Source organism: Eschrichtius robustus, chromosome 9 (genome assembly GCF_028021215.1).
Source record: "Eschrichtius robustus isolate mEscRob2 chromosome 9, mEscRob2.pri, whole genome shotgun sequence".
Lineage (NCBI taxonomy): Eukaryota > Metazoa > Chordata > Mammalia > Artiodactyla > Eschrichtiidae > Eschrichtius > Eschrichtius robustus.
The window spans coordinates 90,183,219-90,209,505 of record NC_090832.1 but is presented as its reverse complement, the minus strand read 5'-3'; positions in this window follow the sequence as shown (position 1 = coordinate 90,209,505).

Here is a 26,287-nt window from a genome sequence, read left to right as displayed (position 1 = left end):
AGACACAGGCACCCCAAAGTTTAGGGCTGCTCTGTTGACAAGAACCTCCACTTCGTTACACCTTAAATATCCCAGAAAAAGAAAAATGGATAAAGAAGTTGTGGTCCTTATGTACAATGGAATATCACTCAGCCATGAAATCTACGTCATAAGGCTCGTAGCAGCATGATGAGTGGATTTAGGTACGACGATTCTACGTGAAATAAGTCACACATAAAAAGACACTTATCATAAGATATCACTTATAGAGGGAATGTAAAAACCGCTACACTTGAACTGAATTACAAAACAGAAGAGAGTCACACGTTTAGAAAACACACTATGGCTGCTTAACGGGAAAGGTGAGGTGGGGTGATGCATAAAACAAGGGTTTCAAATTAGCTCAGATACCGTTCCATAAACCCAATATATAATAGACAAGACCTACTCCTTGCTCAGTGAACGGGATTCAGCACACCCTATTCACCGCCCAAGAATATATCTGACTAGTAAGAATCTTAAAACCTATGTGTTGATATCTCTCTGTAAGGGACTCAAGTGGGTGTAAAGCGGCATAAACACAGCAGTGAAAAGCAGCTAAACCCCATTATAAAAATCAATTACTTTTAAAAACCCGTGAAGCAAAGACAGTGAAAGAGAGAGAAATTCTTACAAAATTCGTTCAGGGGCTGTGATGCCACCTGGGTTGACCATATCTAGACCCACAGCTGATTGAGACATAAGGGTGGACACTCCTGGGGCTGAGAGGTTTGGTGAGGTTGGGTGAGCAAACGCAGACCCTTTAAAGTAATACTGCGTGGTACCCATCCCATGGGTCCCAAATCTCCAGGTTCAAGGGCACCTTCCTACATCGAAAACATGCCTGAGAAACCCAGAAGATGGTACACCGTGTGATCGGGAAAGGTTTCTAAAACGCACCTCATTTCTCATCTCCTTGTGCTCGGGTTCGCCATTCCAGCCGCTTTCCTAGCAATCTCCCTCCTTGGAGAATCAGCACCTTTAACCTCCTGTTCCGTACAGGTTGCAATTTGTCCTGAGGAGGAACGGGAAGAGGGGGAACCAATGAGAGACTAGCTCTAGGTCTTGGGACAGGCACAGGTCACTCTATTTTCCCAACAGGAAGAAGAATTAACCACAGGCTCAGCCTGCGCCCGGAAGGAGAATAGGGCCTGAAGCAATCCTGCGCTTTTGCGGCCAGCTCCCAAGAAAGCGAGTTGAAAAATGGAGCTCAGGGGCACTGCAATTCACAAACCTGCAGAGTTATAAATGATAACTCTCGTCCACAAATATACTGAGGAAAGGCAACGAAGAGGATTTGAAAGCAAGGCAGAATTGCAGGAAACAGGTTTCAGGAGGGAGATTCGAATCGCCTTTAAAGCACAGGAAAAGCGGCAAAACCTCGACAATGATGCCCTTGGCCAAAAAGGGCGTATGCGTTTTTTCCTGAATATATTCAGGAAAAAACGCATACGCCCTTTTTGGCCAACCAAGCAACCTGCAAATGCAAATCAGCGCTACAAAGAAGTCTCGCTTCCCATCGGTCAAAAGGGCCATGCTGAATAAAGTGTCAAAACCAGAAATGCAGGACAGGCCATGGAGAAACGGGAGCCTTGCTACGCTGTTGGGCGGGATGTAAATTGCCAACAGCCACTCTGGAGAGGTGTACGGTGTGTCTTGAAACATCTAAAAACTCAGCTTAGAGAGCATAGGGCACTTCCACTCGTGGGCGTATAAATTGGGAAAACTAAAAATCAGCAAGACACAGGCACCCCAAAGTTTAGGGCTGCTCTGTTGACAAGAACCTCCACTTCGTTACACCTTAAATATCCCAGGAAAAAGAAAAATGGATAAAGAAGTTGTGGTCCTTATGTACAATGGAATATCACTCAGCCATGAAATCTACGTCATAAGGCTCGTAGCAGCATGATGAGTGGATTTAGGTACGACGATTCTACGTGAAATAAGTCACACAGAAAAAGACACCTATCATAAGATATCACTTATAGAGGGAATGTAAAAACCGCTACACTTGAACTGAATTACAAAACAGAATAGAGTCACACGTTTAGAAAACACTCTATGGCTGCTTAACGGGAAAGGTGAGGTGGGGTGTTGCATAAAACCAGGGTTTCAAATTAGCTCAGATACCGTTCCATAAACCCAATATGTAATAGACAGGACCTCCTCCTTGCTCAGTGAACGGGACTCAAGACCCCCTATTCACCGGCCAAGAATATATCTGACTAGGAAGAATCTTAAAACCTATGTGTTGATATCTCTCTGTAAGGGAGTCAAGTGGGTGTAAAACGGCATAAACCCAGCAGTGAAAAGCAGCTAAACCCCATTATAAAAATCAATTACTTTTAAAAACCCGTGAAGCAAAGACAGTGAAAGAGAGAGAAATTCTTACAAAATTCGTTCAGGGGCTGTGATGCCACCTGGATTGACCATATCTAGACCCACAGCTGATTGAGACATAAGGGTGGACACTTTTGGGGCTGAGAGGTTTGGTGAGGTTGGGTGAGCAAACGCAGACCCTTTATAGTAATACTGCGTGGTACCCATCCCATGGGTCCCAAATCTCCAGGTTCAAGGGCACCTTCCTACATCGAAAACATGCATGAGAAACCCAGAAGATGGTACACCGTGTGATCGGGAAAGGTTTCTAAAACGCACCTCATTTCTCATCTCCTTGTGCTCGGGTTCGCCATTCCAGCCGCTTTCCTAGAAATCTCCCTCCTTGGAGAATCAGCACCTTTAACCTCCTGTTCCGTACAGGTTGCAATTTGTCCTGAGGAGGAACGGGAAGAGGGGGAACCAATGAGAGAGTAGCTCTAGGTCTTGGGACAGGCACAGCTCACTCTATTTTCCCATCAGGAAGAAGAATTAACCACAGGCTCAGCCTGCCGCCCGGAAGGAGAATAGGGCCTGAAGCAATCCTGCGCTTTTGCGGCCAGCTCCCAAGAAAGCGAGTTGAAAAATGGAGCCCAGGGGCACTGCAATTCACAAACCTGCAGAGTTATAAATGATAACTCTCGTCCACAAATATACTGAGGGAAGGCAACGAAGAGGATTTGAAAGCAAGGCAGAATTGCAGGAAACAGATTTCAGGAGGGAGATTCGAATTGCCTTTAAAGCACAGGAAAAGCGGCAAAACCTCGACAATGATGCCCTTGGCCAAAAAGGGCGTATGCGTTTTTTCCTGAATATATTCAGGAAAAAACGCATACGCCCTTTTTGGCCAAGCAAGCAACCTGGAAATGCAAATCAGCGCTACAAAGAAGACTCGCTTCCCATTGGTCAAAAGGGCCATGCTGAATAAAGTGTCAAAACCAGAAATGCAGGACAGGCCATGGAGAAACGGGAGCCTTGCTACGCTGATGGGCGGGATGTAAATTGCCATCAGCCACTCTGGAGAGGTGTACGGTGTGTCTTGAAACATCTAAAAAACTCAGCTTAGAGAGCATAGGGCACTTCCACTCATGGGCGTATAAATTGGGAAAACTAAAAATCAGCAAGACACAGGCACCCCAAAGTTTAGGGCTGCTCTGTTGACAAGAACCTCCACTTCGTTACACCTTAAATATCCCAGGAAAGAGAAAAATGGATAAAGAAGTGGTGGTCCTTATGTACAATGGAATATCACTCAGCCATGAAATCTACGTCATAAGGCTCGTAGCAGCATGATGAGTGGATTTAGGTACGACGATTCTACGTGAAATAAGTCACACAGAAAAAGACACTTATCATAAGATATCACTTACAGAGGGAATGTAAAAACCGCTACACTTGAACTGAATTACAAAACAGAAGAGAGTCACACGTTTAGAAAACACACTATGGCTGCTTAACGGGAAAGGTGAGGTGGGGTGATGCATAAAACCAGTGTTTCAAATTAGCTCAGATACCGTTCCATTAACCCAATATGTGATAGACAAGACCTACTCCTTGCTCAGTGAACGGGACTCATCACCCCCTATACACCGCCCAAGAATATATCTGACTAGTAAGAATCTTAAAACCTATGTGTTGATATCTCTCTGTAAGGGACTCAAGTGGGTGTAAAGCGTCATCAACACAGCAGTGAAAAGCAGCTAAACCCCATTATAAAAATCAATTACTTTTTAAAATCCGTGAAGCAAAGACAGTGAAAGAGAGAGAAATTCTTACAAAATTCGTTCAGGGGCTGTGATGCCACCTGGATTGTCCATATCTAGACCCACAGCTGATTGAGACATAAGGGTGGACACTTTTGGGGCTGAGAGGTTTGGTGAGGTTGGGTGAGCAAACGCAGACCCTTTATAGTAATACTGCGTGGTACCCATCCCATGGGTCCCAAATCTCCAGGTTCAAGGGCACCTTCCTACATCGAAAACATGCATGAGAAACCCAGAAGATGGTACACCGTGTGATCGGGAAAGGTTTCTAAAACGCACCTCATTTCTCATCTCCTTGTGCTCGGGTTCGCCATTCCAGCCGCTTTCCTAGCAATCTCCCTCCTTGGAGAATCAGCACCTTTAACCTCCTGTTCCGTACAGGTTGCAATTTGTCCTGAGGAGGAACGGGAAGAGGGGGAACCAATGAGAGAGTAGCTCTAGGTCTTGGGACAGGCACAGCTCACTCTATTTTCCCATCAGGAAGAAGAATTAACCACAGGCTCAGCCTGCCGCCCGGAAGGAGAATAGGGCCTGAAGCAATCCTGCGCTTTTGCGGCCAGCTCCCAAGAAAGCGAGTTGAAAAATGGAGCTCAGGGGCACTGCAATTCACAAACCTGCAGAGTTATAAATGATAACTCTCGTCCACAAATATACTGAGGAAAGGCAATGAAGAGGATTTGAAAGCAAGGCAGAATTGCAGGAAACAGGTTTCAGGAGGGAGATTCGAATCGCCTTTAAAGCACAGGAAAAGCGGCAAAACCTCGACAATGATGCCCTTGTCCAAAAAGGGCGTATGCGTTTTTTCCTGAATATATTCAGGAAAAAATGCATACGCCCTTTTTTGCCAACCAAGCAACCTGCAAAGGCAAATCAGCGCTACAAAGAAGTCTCTCTTCCCATCGGTCAAAAGGGCCATGCTGAATAAAGTGTCAAAACCAGAAATGCAGGACAGGCCATGGAGAAACGGGAGCCTTGCTACGCTGATGGGCGGGATGTAAATTGCCATCAGCCAATCTGGAGAGGTGTACGGTGTGTCTTGAAACATCTAAAAAACTCAGCTTAGAGAGCATAGGGCACTTCCACTCATGGGCGTAAAAACTGGGAAAACTAAAAATCAGCAAGACACAGGCACCCCAAAGTTTAGGGCTGCTCTGTTGACAAGAACCTCCACTTCGTTACACCTTAAATATCCCAGGAAAAAGAAAAATGGATAAAGAAGTTGTGGTCCTTATGTACAATGGAATATCACTCAGCCATGAAATCTACGTCATAAGGCTCGTAGCAGCATGATGAGTGGATTTAGGTACGACGATTCTACGTGAAATAAGTCACACAGAAAAAGACACTTATCATAAGATATCACTTATAGAGGGAATGTAAAAACCGCTACACTTGAACTGAATTACAAAACAGAAGAGAGTCACACGTTTAGAAAACACACTATGGCTGCTTAACGGGAAAGGTGAGGTGGGGTGATGCATAAAACCAGTGTTTCAAATTAGCTCAGATACCGTTCCATTAACCCAATATGTGATAGACAAGACCTACTCCTTGCTCAGTGAACGGGACTCAACACCCCCTATACACCGCCCAAGAATATATCTGACTAGTAAGAATCTTAAAACCTATGTGTTGATATCTCTCTGTAAGGGACTCAAGTGGGTGTAAAGCGTCATCAACACAGCAGTGAAAAGCAGCTAAACCCCATTATAAAAATCAATTACTTTTTAAAACCCGTGAAGCAAAGACAGTGAAAGAGAGAGAAATTCTTACAAAATTCGTTCAGGGGCTGTGATGCCACCTGGATTGTCCATATCTAGACCCACAGCTGATTGAGACATAAGGGTGGACACTTTTGGGGCTGAGAGGTTTGGTGAGGTTGGGTGAGCAAACGCAGACCCTTTATAGTAATACTGCGTGGTACACATCCCATGGGTCCCAAATCTCCAGGTTCAAGGGCACCTTCCTACATCGAAAACATGCATGAGAAACCCAGAAGATGGTACACCGTGTGATCGGGAAAGGTTTCTAAAACGCACCTCATTTCTCATCTCCTTGTGCTCGGGTTCGCCATTCCAGCCGCTTTCCTAGCAATCTCCCTCCTTGGAGAATCAGCACCTTTAACCTCCTGTTCCGTACAGGTTGCAATTTGTCCTGAGGAGGAACGGGAAGAGGGGGAACCAATGAGAGAGTAGCTCTAGGTCTTGGGACAGGCACAGCTCACTCTATTTTCCCATCAGGAAGAAGAATTAACCACAGGCTCAGCCTGCCGCCCGGAAGGAGAATAGGGCCTGAAGCAATCCTGCGCTTTTGCGGCCAGCTCCCAAGAAAGCGAGTTGAAAAATGGAGCCCAGGGGCACTGCAATTCACAAACCTGCAGAGTTATAAATGATAACTCTCGTCCACAAATATACTGAGGGAAGGCAACGAAGAGGATTTGAATGCAAGGCAGAATTACAGGAAACAGGTTTCAGGAGGGAGATTCGAATTGCCTTTAAAGCACAGGAAAAGCGGCAAAACCTCGACAATGATGCCCTTGGCCAAAAAGGGCGTATGCGTTTTTTCCTGAATATATTCAGGAAAAAACGCATACGCCCTTTTTGGCCAACCAAGCAACCTGCAAAGGCAAATCAGCGCTACAAAGAAGTCTCGCTTCCCATCGGTCAAAAGGGCCATGCTGAATAAAGTGTCAAAACCAGAAATGCAGGACAGGCCATGGAGAAACGGGAGCCTTTCTACGCTGATGGGCGGGATGTAAATTGCCCACAGCCACTCTAGAGAGGTGTACGGTGTGTCTTAAAACATCTAAAAAACTCAGCTTAGAGAGCATAGGGCACTTCCACTCATGGGCGTATAAATTGGGAAAACTAAAAATCAGCAAGACACAGGCACCCCAAAGTTTAGGGCTGCTCTGTTGACAAGAACCTCCACTTCGTTACACCTTAAATATCCCAGGAAAGAGAAAAATGGATAAAGAAGTTGTGGTCCTTATGTACAATGGAATATCACTCAGCCATGAAATCTACGTCATAAGGCTCGTAGCAGCATGATGAGTGGATTTGGTACGACGATTCTACGTGAAATAAGTCACACAGAAAAAGACACTTATCATAAGATATCACTTATAGAGGGAATGTAAAAACCGCTACACTTGAATTGAATTACAAAAGAGAAGACAGTCACACGTTTAGAAAACACACTATGGCTGTTTAACGGGAAAGGTGAGGTGGGGTGATGCATAAAACAAGGGTTTCAAATTAGCTCAGATACCGTTCCATAAACCCAATATGTAATAGACAAGACCTACTCCTTGCTCAGTGGACGGGACTCAACACCCCCTATTCACCGCCCAAGAATATATCTGACTAGTAAGAATCTTAAAACCTATGTGTTGATATCTCTCTGTAAGGGAGTCAAGTGGGTGTAAAGCGGCATAAACCCAGCAGTGAAAAGCAGCTAAACCCCATTATAAAAATCAATTACTTTTAAAAACCCGTGAAGCAAAGACAGTGAAAGAGAGAGAAATTCTTACAAAATTCGTTCAGGGGCTGTGATGCCACCTGTATCGACCATATCTAGACCCACAGCTGATTGAGACATAAGGGTGGACACTCCTGGGGCTGAGAGGTTTGGTGAGGTTGGGTGAGCAAACGCAGACCCTTTAAAGTAATACTGCGTGGTACCCATCGCATGGGTCCCAAATCTCCAGGTTCAAGGGCACCTTCCTACATCGAAAACATGCATGAGAAACCCAGAAGATGGTACACCGTGTGATCGGGAAAGGTTTCTAAAACGCACCTCATTTCTCATCTCCTTGTGCTCGGGTTCGCCATTCCAGCCGCTTTCCTAGCAATCTCCCTCCTTGGAGAATCAGCACCTTTAACCTCCTGTTCCGTACAGGTTGCAATTTGTCCTGAGGAGGAACGGGAAGAGGGGGAACCAATGAGAGACTAGCTCTATGTCTTGGGACAGGCACAGCTCACTCTATTTTCCCGTCAGAAGAAGAATTAACCACAGGCTCAGCCTGCCGCCTGGAAGGAGAATAGGGCCTGAAGCAATCCTGCGCTTTTGCGGCCAGCTCCCAAGAAAGCGAGTTGAAAAATGAAGCTCAGGGGCACTGCAATTCACAAACCTGCAGAGTTATAAATGATAACTCTCGTCCACAAATATACTGAGGGAAGGCAACGAAGAGGATTTGAAAACAAGGCAGAATTGCAGGAAACAGGTTTCAGGAGGGAGATTCGAATCGCCTTTAAAGCACAGGAAAAGCGGCAAAACCTCGACAATGATGCCCTTGGCCAAAAAGGGCGTATGCGTTTTTTCCTGAATATATTCAGGAAAAAACGCATACGCCCTTTTTGGCCAACCAAGCAACCTGCAAAGGCAAATCAGCGCTACAAAGAAGTCTCGCTTCCCATCGGTCAAAAGGGCCATGCTGAATAAAGTGTCAAAACCAGAAAGGCAGGACAGGCCATGGAGAAACCGGAGCCTTGCTACGCTGATGGGCGGGATGTAAATTGCCAACAGCCACTCTGGAGAGGTGTACGGTGTGTCTTGAAACATCTAAAAAACTCAGCTTAGAGAGCATAGGGCACTTCCACTCATGGGCGTATAAACTGGGAAAACTAAAAATCAGCAAGACACAGGCACCCCAAAGTTAAGGGCTGCTCTGTTGACAAGAACCTCCACTTCGTTACACCTTAAATATCCCAGAAAAAGAAAAATGGATAAAGAAGTTGTGGTCCTTATGTACAATGGAATATCACTCAGCCATGAAATCTACGTCATAAGGCTCGTAGCAGCATGATGAGTGGATTTAGGTACGACGATTCTACGTGAAATAAGTCACACATAAAAAGACACTTATCATAAGATATCACTTATAGAGGGAATGTAAAAACCGCTACACTTGAACTGAATTACAAAACAGAAGAGAGTCACACGTTTAGAAAACACACTATGGCTGCTTAACGGGAAAGGTGAGGTGGGGTGATGCATAAAACCAGTGTTTCAAATTAGCTCAGATACCGTTCCATTAACCCAATATGTGATAGACAGGACCTACTCCTTGCTCAGTGAACGGGACTCAACACCCCCTATTCACCGCCCAAGAATATATCTGACTAGTAAGAATCTTAAAACCTATGTGTTGATATCTCTCTGTAAGGGAGTCAAGTGGGTGTAAAGCGGCATAAACACAGCAGTGAAAAGCAGCTAAACCCCATTATAAAAATCAATTACTTTTAAAAACCCGTGAAGCAAAGACAGTGAAAGAGAGAGAAATTCTTACAAAATTCGTTCAGGGGCTGTGATGCCACCTGGATCGACCATATCTAGACCCACAGCTGATTGAGACATAAGGGTAGACACTCCTGGGGCTGAGAGGTTTGGTGAGGTTGGGTGAGCAAACGCAGACCCTTTAAAGTAATACTGCGTGGTACCCATCCCATGGGTCCCAAATCTCCAGGTTCAAGGGCACCTTCCTACATCGAAAACATGCATGAGAAACCCAGAAGATGGTACACCGTGTGATCGGCAAAGGTTTCTAAAATGCACCTCATTTCTCATCTCCTTGTGCTCGGGTTCGCCATTCCAGCCGCTTTCCTAGCAATCTCCCTCCTTGGAGAATCAGCACCTTTAACCTCCTGTTCCGTACAGGTTGCAATTTGTCCTGAGGAGGAACGGGAAGAGGGGGAACCAATGAGAGACTAGCTCTAGGTCTTGGGACAGGCACAGGTCACTCTATTTTCCCAACAGGAAGAAGAATTAACCACAGGCTCAGCCTGCTGCCCGGAAGGAGAATAGGGCCTGAAGCAATCCTGCGCTTTTGCGGCCAGCTCCCAAGAAAGCGAGTTGAAAAATGGAGCCCAGGGGCACTGCAATTCACAAACCTGCAGAGTTATAAATGATAACTCTCGTCCACAAATATACTGAGGGAAGGCAACGAAGAGGATTTGAAAGCAAGGCAGAATTGCAGGAAACAGGTTTCAGGAGGGAGATTCGAATTGCCTTTAAAGCACAGGAAAAGCGGCAAAACCTCGACAATGATGCCCTTGGCCAAAAAGGGCGTATGCGTTTTTTCCTGAATATATTCAGGAAAAAATGCATACGCCCTTTTTTGCCAACCAAGCAACCTGCAAAGGCAAATCAGCGCTACAAAGAAGTCTCGCTTCCCATCGGTCAAAAGGGCCATGCTGAATAAAGTGTCAAAACCAGAAATGCAGGACAGGCCATGGAGAAACGGGAGCCTTGCTACGCTGATGGGCGGGATGTAAATTGCCATCAGCCAATCTGGAGAGGTGTACGGTGTGTCTTGAAACATCTAAAAAACTCAGCTTAGAGAGCATAGGGCACTTCCACTCATGGGCGTAAAAACTGGGAAAACTAAAAATCAGCAAGACACAGGCACCCCAAAGTTTAGGGCTGCTCTGTTGACAAGAACCTCCACTTCGTTACACCTTAAATATCCCAGGAAAAAGAAAAATGGATAAAGAAGTTGTGGTCCTTATGTACAATGGAATATCACTCAGCCATGAAATCTACGTCATAAGGCTCGTAGCAGCATGATGAGTGGATTTAGGTACGACGATTCTACGTGAAATAAGTCACACAGAAAAAGACACTTATCATAAGATATCACTTACAGAGGGAATGTAAAAACCGCTACACTTGAACTGAATTACAAAACAGAAGAGAGTCACACGTTTAGAAAACACACTATGGCTGCTTAACGGGAAAGGTGAGGTGGGGTGATGCATAAAACCAGTGTTTCAAATTAGCTCAGATACCGTTCCATTAACCCAATATGTGATAGACAAGACCTACTCCTTGCTCAGTGAACGGGACTCAACACCCCCTATACACCGCCCAAGAATATATCTGACTAGTAAGAATCTTAAAACTTATGTGTTGATATCTCTCTGTAAGGGACTCAAGTGGGTGTAAAGCGTCATCAACACAGCAGTGAAAAGCAGCTAAACCCCATTATAAAAATCAATTACTTTTTAAAACCCGTGAAGCAAAGACAGTGAAAGAGAGAGAAATTCTTACAAAATTCGTTCAGGGGCTGTGATGCCACCTGGATTGTCCATATCTAGACCCACAGCTGATTGAGACATAAGGGTGGACACTTTTGGGGCTGAGAGGTTTGGTGAGGTTGGGTGAGCAAACGCAGACCCTTTATAGTAATACTGCGTGGTACACATACCATGGGTCCCAAATCTCCAGGTTCAAGGGCACCTTCCTACATCGAAAACATGCATGAGAAACCCAGAAGATGGTACACCGTGTGATCGGGAAAGGTTTCTAAAACGCACCTCATTTCTCATCTCCTTGTGCTCGGGTTCGCCATTCCAGCCGCTTTCCTAGCAATCTCCCTCCTTGGAGAATCAGCACCTTTAACCTCCTGTTCCGTACAGGTTGCAATTTGTCCGGAGGAGGAACGGGAAGAGGGGGAACCAATGAGAGAGTAGCTCTAGGTCTTGGGACAGGCACAGCTCACTCTATTTTCCCATCAGGAAGAAGAATTAACCACAGGCTCAGCCTGCCGCCCGGAAGGAGAATAGGGCCTGAAGCAATCCTGCGCTTTTGCGGCCAGCTCCCAAGAAAGCGAGTTGAAAAATGGAGCCCAGGGGCACTGCAATTCACAAACCTGCAGAGTTATAAATGATAACTCTCGTCCACAAATATACTGAGGGAAGGCAACGAAGAGGATTTGAAAGCAAGGCAGAATTGCAGGAAACAGGTTTCAGGAGGGAGATTCGAATTGCCTTTAAAGCACAGGAAAAGCGGCAAAACCTCGACAATGATGCCCTTGGCCAAAAAGGGCGTATGCGTTTTTTCCTGAATATATTCAGGAAAAAACGCATACGCCCTTTTTGGCCAACCAAGCAACCTGCAAAGGCAAATCAGCGCTACAAAGAAGTCTCGCTTCCCATCGGTCAAAAGGGCCATGCTGAATAAAGTGTCAAAACCAGAAATGCAGGACAGGCCATGGAGAAACGGGAGCCTTTCTACGCTGATGGGCGGGATGTAAATTGCCCACAGCCACTCTAGAGAGGTGTACGGTGTGTCTTAAAACATCTAAAAAACTCAGCTTAGAGAGCATAGGGCACTTCCACTCATGGGCGTATAAATTGGGAAAACTAAAAATCAGCAAGACACAGGCACCCCAAAGTTTAGGGCTGCTCTGTTGACAAGAACCTCCACTTCGTTACACCTTAAATATCCCAGGAAAGAGAAAAATGGATAAAGAAGTTGTGGTCCTTATGTACAATGGAATATCACTCAGCCATGAAATCTACGTTATAAGGCTCGTAGCAGCATGATGAGTGGATTTGCTACGACGATTCTACGTGAAATAAGTCACACAGAAAAAGACACTTATCATAAGATATCACTTATAGAGGGAATGTAAAAACCGCTACACTTGAATTGAATTACAAAACAGAAGACAGTCACACGTTTAGAAAACACACTATGGCTGCTTAACGGGAAAGGTGAGGTGGGGTGATGCATAAAACAAGGGTTTCAAATTAGCTCAGATACCGTTCCATAAACCCAATATGTAATAGACAAGACCTACTCCTTGCTCAGTGGACGGGACTCAACACCCCCTATTCACCGCCCAAGAATATATCTGACAAGTAAGAATCTTAAAACCTATGTGTTGATATCTCTCTGTAAGGGAGTCAAGTGGGTGTAAAGCGGCATAAACCCAGCAGTGAAAAGCAGCTAAACCCCATTATAAAAATCAATTACTTTTAAAAACCCGTGAAGCAAAGACAGTGAAAGAGAGAGAAATTCTTACAAAATTCGTTCAGGGGCTGTGATGCCACCTGGATCGACCATATCTAGACCCACAGCTGATTGAGACATAAGGGTGGACACTCCTGGGGCTGAGAGGTTTGGTGAGGTTGGGTGAGCAAACGCAGACCCTTTAAAGTAATACTGCGTGGTACCCATCCCATGGGTCCCAAATCTCCAGGTTCAAGGGCACCTTCCTACATCGAAAACATGCATGAGAAACCCAGAAGATGGTACACCGTGTGATCGGGAAAGGTTTCTAAAACGCACCTCATTTCTCATCTCCTTGTGCTCGGGTTCGCCATTCCAGCCGCTTTCCTAGCAATCTCCCTCCTTGGAGAATCAGCACCTTTAACCTCCTGTTCCGTACAGGTTGCAATTTGTCCTGAGGAGGAACGGGAAGAGGGGGAACCAATGAGAGACTAGCTCTATGTCTTGGGACAGGCACAGCTCACTCTATTTTCCCGTCAGAAGAAGAATTAACCACAGGCTCAGCCTGCCGCCTGGAAGGAGAATAGGGCCTGAAGCAATCCTGCGCTTTTGCGGCCAGCTCCCAAGAAAGCGAGTTGAAAAATGAAGCTCAGGGGCACTGCAATTCACAAACCTGCAGAGTTATAAATGATAACTCTCGTCCACAAATATACTTAGGGAAGGCAACGAAGAGGATTTGAAAACAAGGCAGAATTGCAGGAAACAGGTTTCAGGAGGGAGATTCGAATCGCCTTTAAAGCACAGGAAAAGCGGCAAAACCTCGACAATGATGCCCTTGGCCAAAAAGGGCGTATGCGTTTTTTCCTGAATATATTAAGGAAAAAACGCATACGCCCTTTTTGGCCAACCAAGCAACCTGCAAAGGCAAATCAGCGCTACAAAGAAGTCTCGCTTCCCATCGGTCAAAAGGGCCATGCTGAATAAAGTGTCAAAACCAGAAATGCAGGACAGGCCATGGAGAAACGGGAGCCTTGCTACGCTGATGGGCGGGATGTAAATTGCCAACAGCCACTCTGGAGAGGTGTACGGTGTGTCTTGAAACATCTAAAAAACTCAGCTTAGAGGGCATAGGGCACTTCCACTCATGGGCGTATAAACTGGGAAAACTAAAAATCAGCAAGACACAGGCACCCCAAAGTTTAGGGCTGCTCTGTTGACAAGAACCTCCACTTCGTTACACCTTAAATATCCCAGAAAAAGAAAAATGGATAAAGAAGTTGTGGTCCTTATGTACAATGGAATATCACTCAGCCATGAAATCTACGTCATAAGGCTCGTAGCAGCATGATGAGTGGATTTAGGTACGACGATTCTACGTGAAATAAGTCACACATAAAAAGACACTTATCATAAGATATCACTTATAGAGGGAATGCAAAAACCGCTACACTTGAACTGAATTACAAAACAGAAGAGAGTCACACGTTTAGAAAACACACTATGGCTGCTTAACGGGAAAGGTGAGGTGGGGTGATGCATAAAACCAGTGTTTCAAATTAGCTCAGATACCGTTCCATTAACCCAATATGTGATAGACAGGACCTACTCCTTGCTCAGTGAACGGGACTCAACACCCCCTATTCACCGCCCAAGAATATATCTGACTAGTAAGAATCTTAAAACCTATGTGTTGATATCTCTCTGTAAGGGAGTCAAGTGGGTGTAAAGCGGCATAAACACAGCAGTGAAAAGCAGCTAAACCCCATTATAAAAATCAATTACTTTTAAAAACCCGTGAAGCAAAGACAGTGAAAGAGAGAGAAATTCTTACAAAATTCGTTCAGGGGCTGTGATGCCACCTGGATCGACCATATCTAGACCCACAGCTGATTGAGACATAAGGGTAGACACTCCTGGGGCTGAGAGGTTTGGTGAGGTTGGGTGAGCAAACGCAGACCCTTTAAAGTAATACTGCGTGGTACCCATCCCATGGGTCCCAAATCTCCAGGTTCAAGGGCACCTTCCTACATCGAAAACATGCATGAGAAACCCAGAAGATGGTACACCGTGTGATCGGGAAAGGTTTCTAAAAAGCACCTCATTTCTCATCTCCTTGTGCTCGGGTTCGCCATTCCAGCCGCTTTCCTAGCAATCTCCCTCCTTGGAGAATCAGCACCTTTAACCTCCTGTTCCGTACAGGTTGCAATTTGTCCTGAGGAGGAACGGGAAGAGGGGGAACCAATGAGAGACTAGCTCTAGGTCTTGGGACAGGCACAGGTCACTCTATTTTCCCAACAGGAAGAAGAATTAACCACAGGCTCAGCCTGCCGCCCGGAAGGAGAATAGGGCCTGAAGCAATCCTGCGCTTTTGCGGCCAGCTCCCAAGAAAGCGAGTTGAAAAATGGAGCTCAGGGGCACTGCAATTCACAAACCTGCAGAGTTATAAATGATAACTCTCGTCCACAAATATACTTAGGGAAGGCAACGAAGAGGATTTGAAAACAAGGCAGAATTGCAGGAAACAGGTTTCAGGAGGGAGATTCGAATCGCCTTTAAAGCACAGGAAAAGCGGCAAAACCTCGACAATGATGCCCTTGGCCAAAAAGGGCGTATGCGTTTTTTCCTGAATATATTCAGGAAAAAACGCATACGCCCTTTTTGGCCAACCAAGCAACCTGCAAAGGCAAATCAGCGCTACAAAGAAGTCTCGCTTCCCATCGGTCAAAAGGGCCATGCTGAATAAAGTGTCAAAACCAGAAATGCAGGACAGGCCATGGAGAAACGGGAGCCTTGCTACGCTGTTGGGCGGGATGTAAATTGCCAACAGCCACTCTGGAGAGGTGTACGGTGTGTCTTGAAACATCTAAAAAACTCAGCTAAGAGAGCATAGAGCACTTCCACTCGTGGGCGTATAAATTGGGAAAACTAAAAATCAGCAAGACACAGGCACCCCAAAGTTTAGGGCTGCTCTGTTGACAAGAACCTCCACTTCGTTACACCTTAAATATCCCAGGAAAGAGAAAAATGGATAAAGAAGTTGTGGTCCTTATGTACAATGGAATATCACTCAGCCATGAAATCTACGTCATAAGGCTCATAGCAGCATGATGAGTGGATTTAGGTACGACGATTCTACATGAAATAAGTCACACAGAAAAAGACACTTATCATAAGATATCACATATAGAGGGAATGTAGAAACCGCTACACTTGAATGAATTACAAAACAGAAGAGAGTCACACGTTTAGAAAACACACTATGGCTGCTTAACGGGAAAGGTGAGGTGGGGTGATGCATAAAACAAGGGTTTCAAATTAGTTCAGATACCGTTCCATAAACCCAATATATAATAGACAAGACCTACTCCTTGCTCAGTGAACGGGATTCAGCACCCCCTATTCACCACCCAAGAATATATCTGACTAGTAAGAATCTTAAAACCTATGTGTTGATATCTCTCAGTAAGGGACTCAAGTGGGTGTAAAGCGGCATAAACACAGCAGTGAAAAGCAGCTAAACCCCATTATAAAAATCAATTACTTTTAAAAACCCGTGAAGCAAAGACAGTGAAAGAGAGAGAAATTCTTACAAAATTCGTTCAGGGGCTGTGATCCCACCTGGGTTGACCATATCTAGACCCACAGCTGATTGAGACATAAGGGTGGACACTCCTGGGGCTGAGAGGTTTGGTGAGGTTGGGTGAGCAAACGCAGACCCTTTAAAGTAATACTGCGTGGTACCCATCCCATGGGTCCCAAATCTCCATGTTCATGGGCATCTTCCTACATCGAAAACATGCATGAGAAACCCAGAAGATGGTACACCGTGTGATCGGGAAAGGTTTCTAAAACGCACCTCATTTCTCATCTCCTTGTGCTCGGGTTCGCCATTCCAGCCGCTTTCCTAGCAATCTCCCTCCTTGGAGAATCAGCACCTTTAACCTCCTGTTCCGTACAGGTTGCAATTTGTCCTGAGGAGGAACGGGAAGAGGGGGAACCAATGAGAGACTAGCTCTAGGTCTTGGGACAGGCACAGGTCACTCTATTTTCCCAACAGGAAGAAGAATTAACCACAGGCTCAGCCTGCGCCCGGAAGGAGAATAGGGCCTGAAGCAATCCTGCGCTTTTGCGGCCAGCTCCCAAGAAAGCGAGTTGAAAAATGGAGCTCAGGGGCACTGCAATTCACAAACCTGCAGAGTTATAAATGATAACTCTCGTCCACAAATATACTGAGGAAAGGCAACGAAGAGGATTTGAAAGCAAGGCAGAATTGCAGGAAACAGGTTTCAGGAGGGAGATTCGAATTGCCTTTAAAGCACAGGAAAAGCGGCAAAACCTCGACAATGATGCCCTTGGCCAAAAAGGGCGTATGCGTTTTTTCCTGAATATATTCAGGAAAAAACGCATACGCCCTTTTTGGCCAACCAAGCAACCTGCAAAGGCAAATCAGCGCTACAAAGAAGTCTCGCTTCCCATCGGTCAAAAGGGCCATGCTGAATAAAGTGTCAAAACCAGAAATGCAGGACAGGCCATGGAGAAACGGGAGCCTTTCTACGCTGATGGGCGGGATGTAAATTGCCCACAGCCACTCTAGAGAGGTGTACGGTGTGTCTTAAAACATCTAAAAAACTCAGCTTAGAGAGCATAGGGCACTTCCACTCATGGGCGTATAAATTGGGAAAACTAAAAATCAGCAAGACACAGGCACCCCAAAGTTTAGGGCTGCTCTGTTGACAAGAACCTCCACTTCGTTACACCTTAAATATCCCAGGAAAGAGAAAAATGGATAAAGAAGTTGTGGTCCTTATGTACAATGGAATATCACTCAGCCATGAAATCTACGTCATAAGGCTCGTAGCAGCATGATGAGTGGATTTGGTACGACGATTCTAGGTGAAATAAGTCACACAGAAAAAGACACTTATCATAAGATATCACTTATAGAGGGAATGTAAAAACCGCTACACTTGAATTGAATTACAAAACAGAAGACAGTCACACGTTTAGAAAACACACTATGGCTGTTTAACGGGAAAGGTGAGGTGGGGTGATGCATAAAACAAGGGTTTCAAATTAGCTCAGATACCGTTCCATAAACCCAATATGTAATAGACAAGACCTACTCCTTGCTCAGTGGACGGGACTCAACACCCCCTATTCACCGCCCAAGAATATATCTGACTAGTAAGAATCTTAAAACCTATGTGTTGATATCTCTCTGTAAGGGAGTCAAGTGGGTGTAAAGCGGCATAAACCCAGCAGTGAAAAGCAGCTAAACCCCATTATAAAAATCAATTACTTTTAAAAACCCGTGAAGCAAAGACAGTGAAAGAGAGAGAAATTCTTACAAAATTCGTTCAGGGGCTGTGATGCCACCTGTATCGACCATATCTAGACCCACAGCTGATTGAGACATAAGGGTGGACACTCCTGGGGCTGAGAGGTTTGGTGAGGTTGGGTGAGCAAACGCAGACCCTTTAAAGTAATACTGTGTGGTACCCATCGCATGGGTCCCAAATCTCCAGGTTCAAGGGCACCTTCCTACATCGAAAACATGCATGAGAAACCCAGAAGATGGTACACCGTGTGATCGGGAAAGGTTTCTAAAACGCACCTCATTTCTCATCTCCTTGTGCTCGGGTTCGCCATTCCAGCCGCTTTCCTAGCAATCTCCCTCCTTGGAGAATCAGCACCTTTAACCTCCTGTTCCGTACAGGTTGCAATTTGTCCTGAGGAGGAACGGGAAGAGGGGGAACCAATGAGAGACTAGCTCTATGTCTTGGGACAGGCACAGCTCACTCTATTTTCCCGTCAGAAGAAGAATTAACCACAGGCTCAGCCTGCCGCCTGGAAGGAGAATAGGGCCTGAAGCAATCCTGCGCTTTTGCGGCCAGCTCCCAAGAAAGCGAGTTGAAAAATGAAGCTCAGGGGCACTGCAATTCACAAACCTGCAGAGTTATAAATGATAACTCTCGTCCACAAATATACTGAGGGAAGGCAACGAAGAGGATTTGAAAACAAGGCAGAATTGCAGGAAACAGGTTTCAGGAGGGAGATTCGAATCGCCTTTAAAGCACAGGAAAAGCGGCAAAACCTCGACAATGATGCCCTTGGCCAAAAAGGGCGTATGCGTTTTTTCCTGAATATATTCAGGAAAAAACGCATACGCCCTTTTTGGCCAACCAAGCAACCTGCAAAGGCAAATCAGCGCTACAAAGAAGTCTCGCTTCCCATCGGTCAAAAGGGCCATGCTGAATAAAGTGTCAAAACCAGAAATGCAGGACAGGCCATGGAGAAACCGGAGCCTTGCTACGCTGATGGGCGGGATGTAAATTGCCAACAGCCACTCTGGAGAGGTGTACGGTGTGTCTTGAAACATCTAAAAAACTCAGCTTAGAGAGCATAGGGCACTTCCACTCATGGGCGTATAAACTGGGAAAACTAAAAATCAGCAAGACACAGGCACCCCAAAGTTAAGGGCTGCTCTGTTGACAAGAACCTCCACTTCGTTACACCTTAAATATCCCAGAAAAAGAAAAATGGATAAAGAAGTTGTGGTCCTTATGTACAATGGAATATCACTCAGCCATGAAATCTACGTCATAAGGCTCGTAGCAGCATGATGAGTGGATTTAGGTACGACGATTCTACGTGAAATAAGTCACACATAAAAAGACACTTATCATAAGATATCACTTATAGAGGGAATGCAAAAACCGCTACACTTGAACTGAATTACAAAACAGAAGAGAGTCACACGTTTAGAAAACACACTATGGCTGCTTAACGGGAAAGGTGAGGTGGGGTGATGCATAAAACCAGTGTTTCAAATTAGCTCAGATACCGTTCCATTAACCCAATATGTGATAGACAGGACCTACTCCTTGCTCAGTGAACGGGACTCAACACCCCCTATTCACCGCCCAAGAATATATCTGACTAGTAAGAATCTTAAAACCTATGTGTTGATATCTCTCTGTAAGGGAGTCAAGTGGGTGTAAAGCGGCATAAACCCAGCAGTGAAAAGCAGCTAAACCCCATTATAAAAATCAATTACTTTTAAAAACCCGTGAAGCAAAGACAGTGAAAGAGAGAGAAATTCTTACAAAATTCGTTCAGGGGCTGTGATGCCACCTGTATCGACCATATCTAGACCCACAGCTGATTGAGACATAAGGGTGGACACTCCTGGGGCTGAGAGGTTTGGTGAGGTTGGGTGAGCAAACGCAGACCCTTTAAAGTAATACTGCATGGTACCCATCGCATGGGTCCCAAATCTCCAGGTTCAAGGGCAGCTTCCTACATCGAAAACATGCATGAGAAACCCAGAAGATGGTACACCGTGTGATCGGGAAAGGTTTCTAAAACGCACCTCATTTCTCATCTCCTTGTGCTCGGGTTCGCCATTCCAGCCGCTTTCCTAGCAATCTCCCTCCTTGGAGAATCAGCACCTTTAACCTCCTGTTCCGTACAGGTTGCAATTTGTCCTGAGGAGGAACGGGAAGAGGGGGAACCAATGAGAGACTAGCTCTATGTCTTGGGACAGGCACAGCTCACTCTATTTTCCCGTCAGAAGAAGAATTAACCACAGGCTCAGCCTGCCGCCTGGAAGGAGAATAGGGCCTGAAGCAATCCTGCGCTTTTGCGGCCAGCTCCCAAGAAAGCGAGTTGAAAAATGAAGCTCAGGGGCACTGCAATTCACAAACCTGCAGAGTTATAAATGATAACTCTCGTCCACAAATATACTTAGGGAAGGCAACGAAGAGGATTTGAAAACAAGGCAGAATTGCAGGAAACAGGTTTCAGGAGGGAGATTCGAATCGCCTTTAAAGCACAGGAAAAGCGGCAAAACCTCGACAATGATGCCCTTGGCCAAAAAGGGCGTATGCGTTTTTTCCTGAATATATTCAGGAAAAAACGCATACGCCCTTTTTGGCCAACCAAGCAACCTGCAAAGGCAAATCAGCGCTACAAAGAAGTCTCGCTTCCCATCGGTCAAAAGGGCCATGCTGAATAAAGTGTCAAAACCAGAAATGCAGGACAGGCCATGGAGAAACCGGAGCCTTGCTACGCTGATGGGCGGGATGTAAATTGCCAACAGCCACTCTGGAGAGGTGTACGGTGTGTCTTGAAACATCTAAAAAACTCAGCTTAGAGAGCATAGGGCACTTCCACTCATGGGCGTATAAACTGGGAAAACTAAAAATCAGCAAGACACAGGCACCCCAAAGTTAAGGGCTGCTCTGTTGACAAGAACCTCCACTTCGTTACACCTTAAATATCCCAGAAAAAGAAAAATGGATAAAGAAGTTGTGGTCCTTATGTACAATGGAATATCACTCAGCCATGAAATCTACGTCATAAGGCTCGTAGCAGCATGATGAGTGGATTTAGGTACGACGATTCTACGTGAAATAAGTCACACATAAAAAGACACTTATCATAAGATATCACTTATAGAGGGAATGTAAAAACCGCTACACTTGAACTGAATTACAAAACAGAAGAGAGTCACACGTTTAGAAAACACACTATGGCTGCTTAACGGGAAAGGTGAGGTGGGGTGATGCATAAAACCAGTGTTTCAAATTAGCTCAGATACCGTTCCATTAACCCAATATGTGATAGACAGGACCTACTCCTTGCTCAGTGAACGGGACTCAACACCCCCTATTCACCGCCCAAGAATATATCTGACTAGTAAGAATCTTAAAACCTATGTGTTGATATCTCTCTGTAAGGGACTCAAGTGGGTGTAAAGCGTCATCAACACAGCAGTGAAAAGCAGCTAAACCCCATTATAAAAATCAATTACTTTTTAAAACCCGTGAAGCAAAGACAGTGAAAGAGAGAGAAATTCTTACAAAATTCGTTCAGGGGCTGTGATGCCACCTGGATCGACCATATCTAGACCCACAGCTGATTGAGACATAAGGGTAGACACGCCTGGGGCTGAGAGGTTTGGTGAGGTTGGGTGAGCAAACGCAGACCCTTTAAAGTAATACTGCGTGGTACCCATCCCATGGGTCCCAAATCTCCAGGTTCAAGGGCACCTTCCTACATCGAAAACATGCATGAGAAACCCAGAAGATGGTACACCGTGTGATCGGCAAAGGTTTCTAAAATGCACCTCATTTCTCATCTCCTTGTGCTCGGGTTCGCCATTCCAGCCGCTTTCCTAGCAATCTCCCTCCTTGGAGAATCAGCACCTTTAACCTCCTGTTCCGTACAGGTTGCAATTTGTCCTGAGGAGGAACGGGAAGAGGGGGAACCAATGAGAGACTAGCTCTAGGTCTTGGGACAGGCACAGGTCACTCTATTTTCCCAACAGGAAGAAGAATTAACCACAGGCTCAGCCTGCCGCCCGGAAGGAGAATAGGGCCTGAAGCAATCCTGCGCTTTTGCGGCCAGCTCCCAAGAAAGCGAGTTGAAAAATGGAGCTCAGGGGCACTGCAATTCACAAACCTGCAGAGTTATAAATGATAACTCTCGTCCACAAATATACTGAGGGAAGGCAACGAAGAGGATTTGAAAGCAAGGCAGAATTGCAGGAAACAGGTTTCAGGAGGGAGATTCGAATTGCCTTTAAAGCACAGGAAAAGCGGCAAAACCTCGACAATGATGCCCTTGGCCAAAAAGGGCGTATGCGTTTTTTCCTGAATATATTCAGGAAAAAATGCATACGCCCTTTTTTGCCAACCAAGCAACCTGCAAAGGCAAATCAGCGCTACAAAGAAGTCTCGCTTCCCATCGGTCAAAAGGGCCATGCTGAATAAAGTGTCAAAACCAGAAATGCAGGACAGGCCATGGAGAAACGGGAGCCTTGCTACGCTGATGGGCGGGATGTAAATTGCCATCAGCCAATCTGGAGAGGTGTACGGTGTGTCTTGAAACATCTAAAAAACTCAGCTTAGAGAGCATAGGGCACTTCCACTCATGGGCGTAAAAACTGGGAAAACTAAAAATCAGCAAGACACAGGCACCCCAAAGTTTAGGGCTGCTCTGTTGACAAGAACCTCCACTTCGTTACACCTTAAATATCCCAGGAAAAAGAAAAATGGATAAAGAAGTTGTGGTCCTTATGTACAATGGAATATCACTCAGCCATGAAATCTACGTCATAAGGCTCGTAGCAGCATGATGAGTGGATTTAGGTACGACGATTCTACGTGAAATAAGTCACACAGAAAAAGACACTTATCATAAGATATCACTTACAGAGGGAATGTAAAAACCGCTACACTTGAACTGAATTACAAAACAGAAGAGAGTCACACGTTTAGAAAACACACTATGGCTGCTTAACGGGAAAGGTGAGGTGGGGTGATGCATAAAACCAGTGTTTCAAATTAGCTCAGATACCGTTCCATTAACCCAATATGTGATAGACAAAACCTACTCCTTGCTCAGTGAACGGGACTCAACACCCCCTATACACCGCCCAAGAATATATCTGACTAGTAAGAATCTTAAAACCTATGTGTTGATATCTCTCTGTAAGGGACTCAAGTGGGTGTAAAGCGTCATCAACACAGCAGTGAAAAGCAGCTAAACCCCATTATAAAAATCAATTACTTTTTAAAACCCGTGAAGCAAAGACAGTGAAAGAGAGAGAAATTCTTACAAAATTCGTTCAGGGGCTGTGATGCCACCTGGATTGTCCATATCTAGACCCACAGCTGATTGAGACATAAGGGTGGACACTTTTGGGGCTGAGAGGTTTGGTGAGGTTGGGTGAGCAAACGCAGACCCTTTATAGTAATACTGCGTGGTACACATCCCATGGGTCCCAAATCTCCAGGTTCAAGGGCACCTTCCTACATCGAAAACATGCATGAGAAACCCAGAAGATGGTACACCGTGTGATCGGGAAAGGTTTCTAAAACGCACCTCATTTCTCATCTCCTTGTGCTCGGGTTCGCCATTCCAGCCGCTTTCCTAGCAATCTCCCTCCTTGGAGAATCAGCACCTTTAACCTCCTGTTCCGTACAGGTTGCAATTTGTCCTGAGGAGGAACGGGAAGAGGGGGAACCAATGAGAGAGTAGCTCTAGGTCTTGGGACAGGCACAGCTCACTCTATTTTCCCATCAGGAAGAAGAATTAACCACAGGCTCAGCCTGCCGCCCGGAAGGAGAATAGGGCCTGAAGCAATCCTGCGCTTTTGCGGCCAGCTCCCAAGAAAGCGAGTTGAAAAATGGAGCCCAGGGGCACTGCAATTCACAAACCTGCAGAGTTATAAATGATAACTCTCGTCCACAAATATACTGAGGGAAGGCAACGAAGAGGATTTGAAAGCAAGGCAGAATTGCAGGAAACAGGTTTCAGGAGGGAGATTCGAATTGCCTTTAAAGCACAGGAAAAGCGGCAAAACCTCGACAATGATGCCCTTGGCCAAAAAGGGCGTATGCGTTTTTTCCTGAATATATTCAGGAAAAAACGCATACGCCCTTTTTGGCCAACCAAGCAACCTGCAAAGGCAAATCAGCGCTACAAAGAAGTCTCGCTTCCCATCGGTCAAAAGGGCCATGCTGAATAAAGTGTCAAAACCAGAAATGCAGGACAGGCCATGGAGAAACGGGAGCCTTTCTACGCTGATGGGCGGGATGTAAATTGCCCACAGCCACTCTAGAGAGGTGTACGGTGTGTCTTAAAACATCTAAAAAACTCAGCTTAGAGAGCATAGGGCACTTCCACTCATGGGCGTATAAATTGGGAAAACTAAAAATCAGCAAGACACAGGCACCCCAAAGTTTAGGGCTGCTCTGTTGACAAGAACCTCCACTTCGTTACACCTTAAATATCCCAGGAAAGAGAAAAATGGATAAAGAAGTTGTGGTCCTTATGTACAATGGAATATCACTCAGCCATGAAATCTACGTTATAAGGCTCGTAGCAGCATGATGAGTGGATTTGCTACGACGATTCTACGTGAAATAAGTCACACAGAAAAAGACACTTATCATAAGATATCACTTATAGAGGGAATGTAAAAACCGCTACACTTGAATTGAATTACAAAACAGAAGACAGTCACACGTTTAGAAAACACACTATGGCTGCTTAACGGGAAAGGTGAGGTGGGGTGATGCATAAAACAAGGGTTTCAAATTAGCTCAGATACCGTTCCATAAACCCAATATGTAATAGACAAGACCTACTCCTTGCTCAGTGGACGGGACTCAACACCCCCTATTCACCGCCCAAGAATATATCTGACAAGTAAGAATCTTAAAACCTATGTGTTGATATCTCTCTGTAAGGGAGTCAAGTGGGTGTAAAGCGGCATAAACCCAGCAGTGAAAAGCAGCTAAACCCCATTATAAAAATCAATTACTTTTAAAAACCCGTGAAGCAAAGACAGTGAAAGAGAGAGAAATTCTTACAAAATTCGTTCAGGGGCTGTGATGCCACCTGGATCGACCATATCTAGACCCACAGCTGATTGAGACATAAGGGTGGACACTCCTGGGGCTGAGAGGTTTGGTGAGGTTGGGTGAGCAAACGCAGACCCTTTAAAGTAATACTGCGTGGTACCCATCCCATGGGTCCCAAATCTCCAGGTTCAAGGGCACCTTCCTACATCGAAAACATGCATGAGAAACCCAGAAGATGGTACACCGTGTGATCGGGAAAGGTTTCTAAAACGCACCTCATTTCTCATCTCCTTGTGCTCGGGTTCGCCATTCCAGCCGCTTTCCTAGCAATCTCCCTCCTTGGAGAATCAGCACCTTTAACCTCCTGTTCCGTACAGGTTGCAATTTGTCCTGAGGAGGAACGGGAAGAGGGGGAACCAATGAGAGACTAGCTCTATGTCTTGGGACAGGCACAGCTCACTCTATTTTCCCGTCAGAAGAAGAATTAACCACAGGCTCAGCCTGCCGCCTGGAAGGAGAATAGGGCCTGAAGCAATCCTGCGCTTTTGCGGCCAGCTCCCAAGAAAGCGAGTTGAAAAATGAAGCTCAGGGGCACTGCAATTCACAAACCTGCAGAGTTATAAATGATAACTCTCGTCCACAAATATACTTAGGGAAGGCAACGAAGAGGATTTGAAAACAAGGCAGAATTGCAGGAAACAGGTTTCAGGAGGGAGATTCGAATCGCCTTTAAAGCACAGGAAAAGCGGCAAAACCTCGACAATGATGCCCTTGGCCAAAAAGGGCGTATGCGTTTTTTCCTGAATATATTAAGGAAAAAACGCATACGCCCTTTTTGGCCAACCAAGCAACCTGCAAAGGCAAATCAGCGCTACAAAGAAGTCTCGCTTCCCATCGGTCAAAAGGGCCATGCTGAATAAAGTGTCAAAACCAGAAATGCAGGACAGGCCATGGAGAAACGGGAGCCTTGCTACGCTGATGGGCGGGATGTAAATTGCCAACAGCCACTCTGGAGAGGTG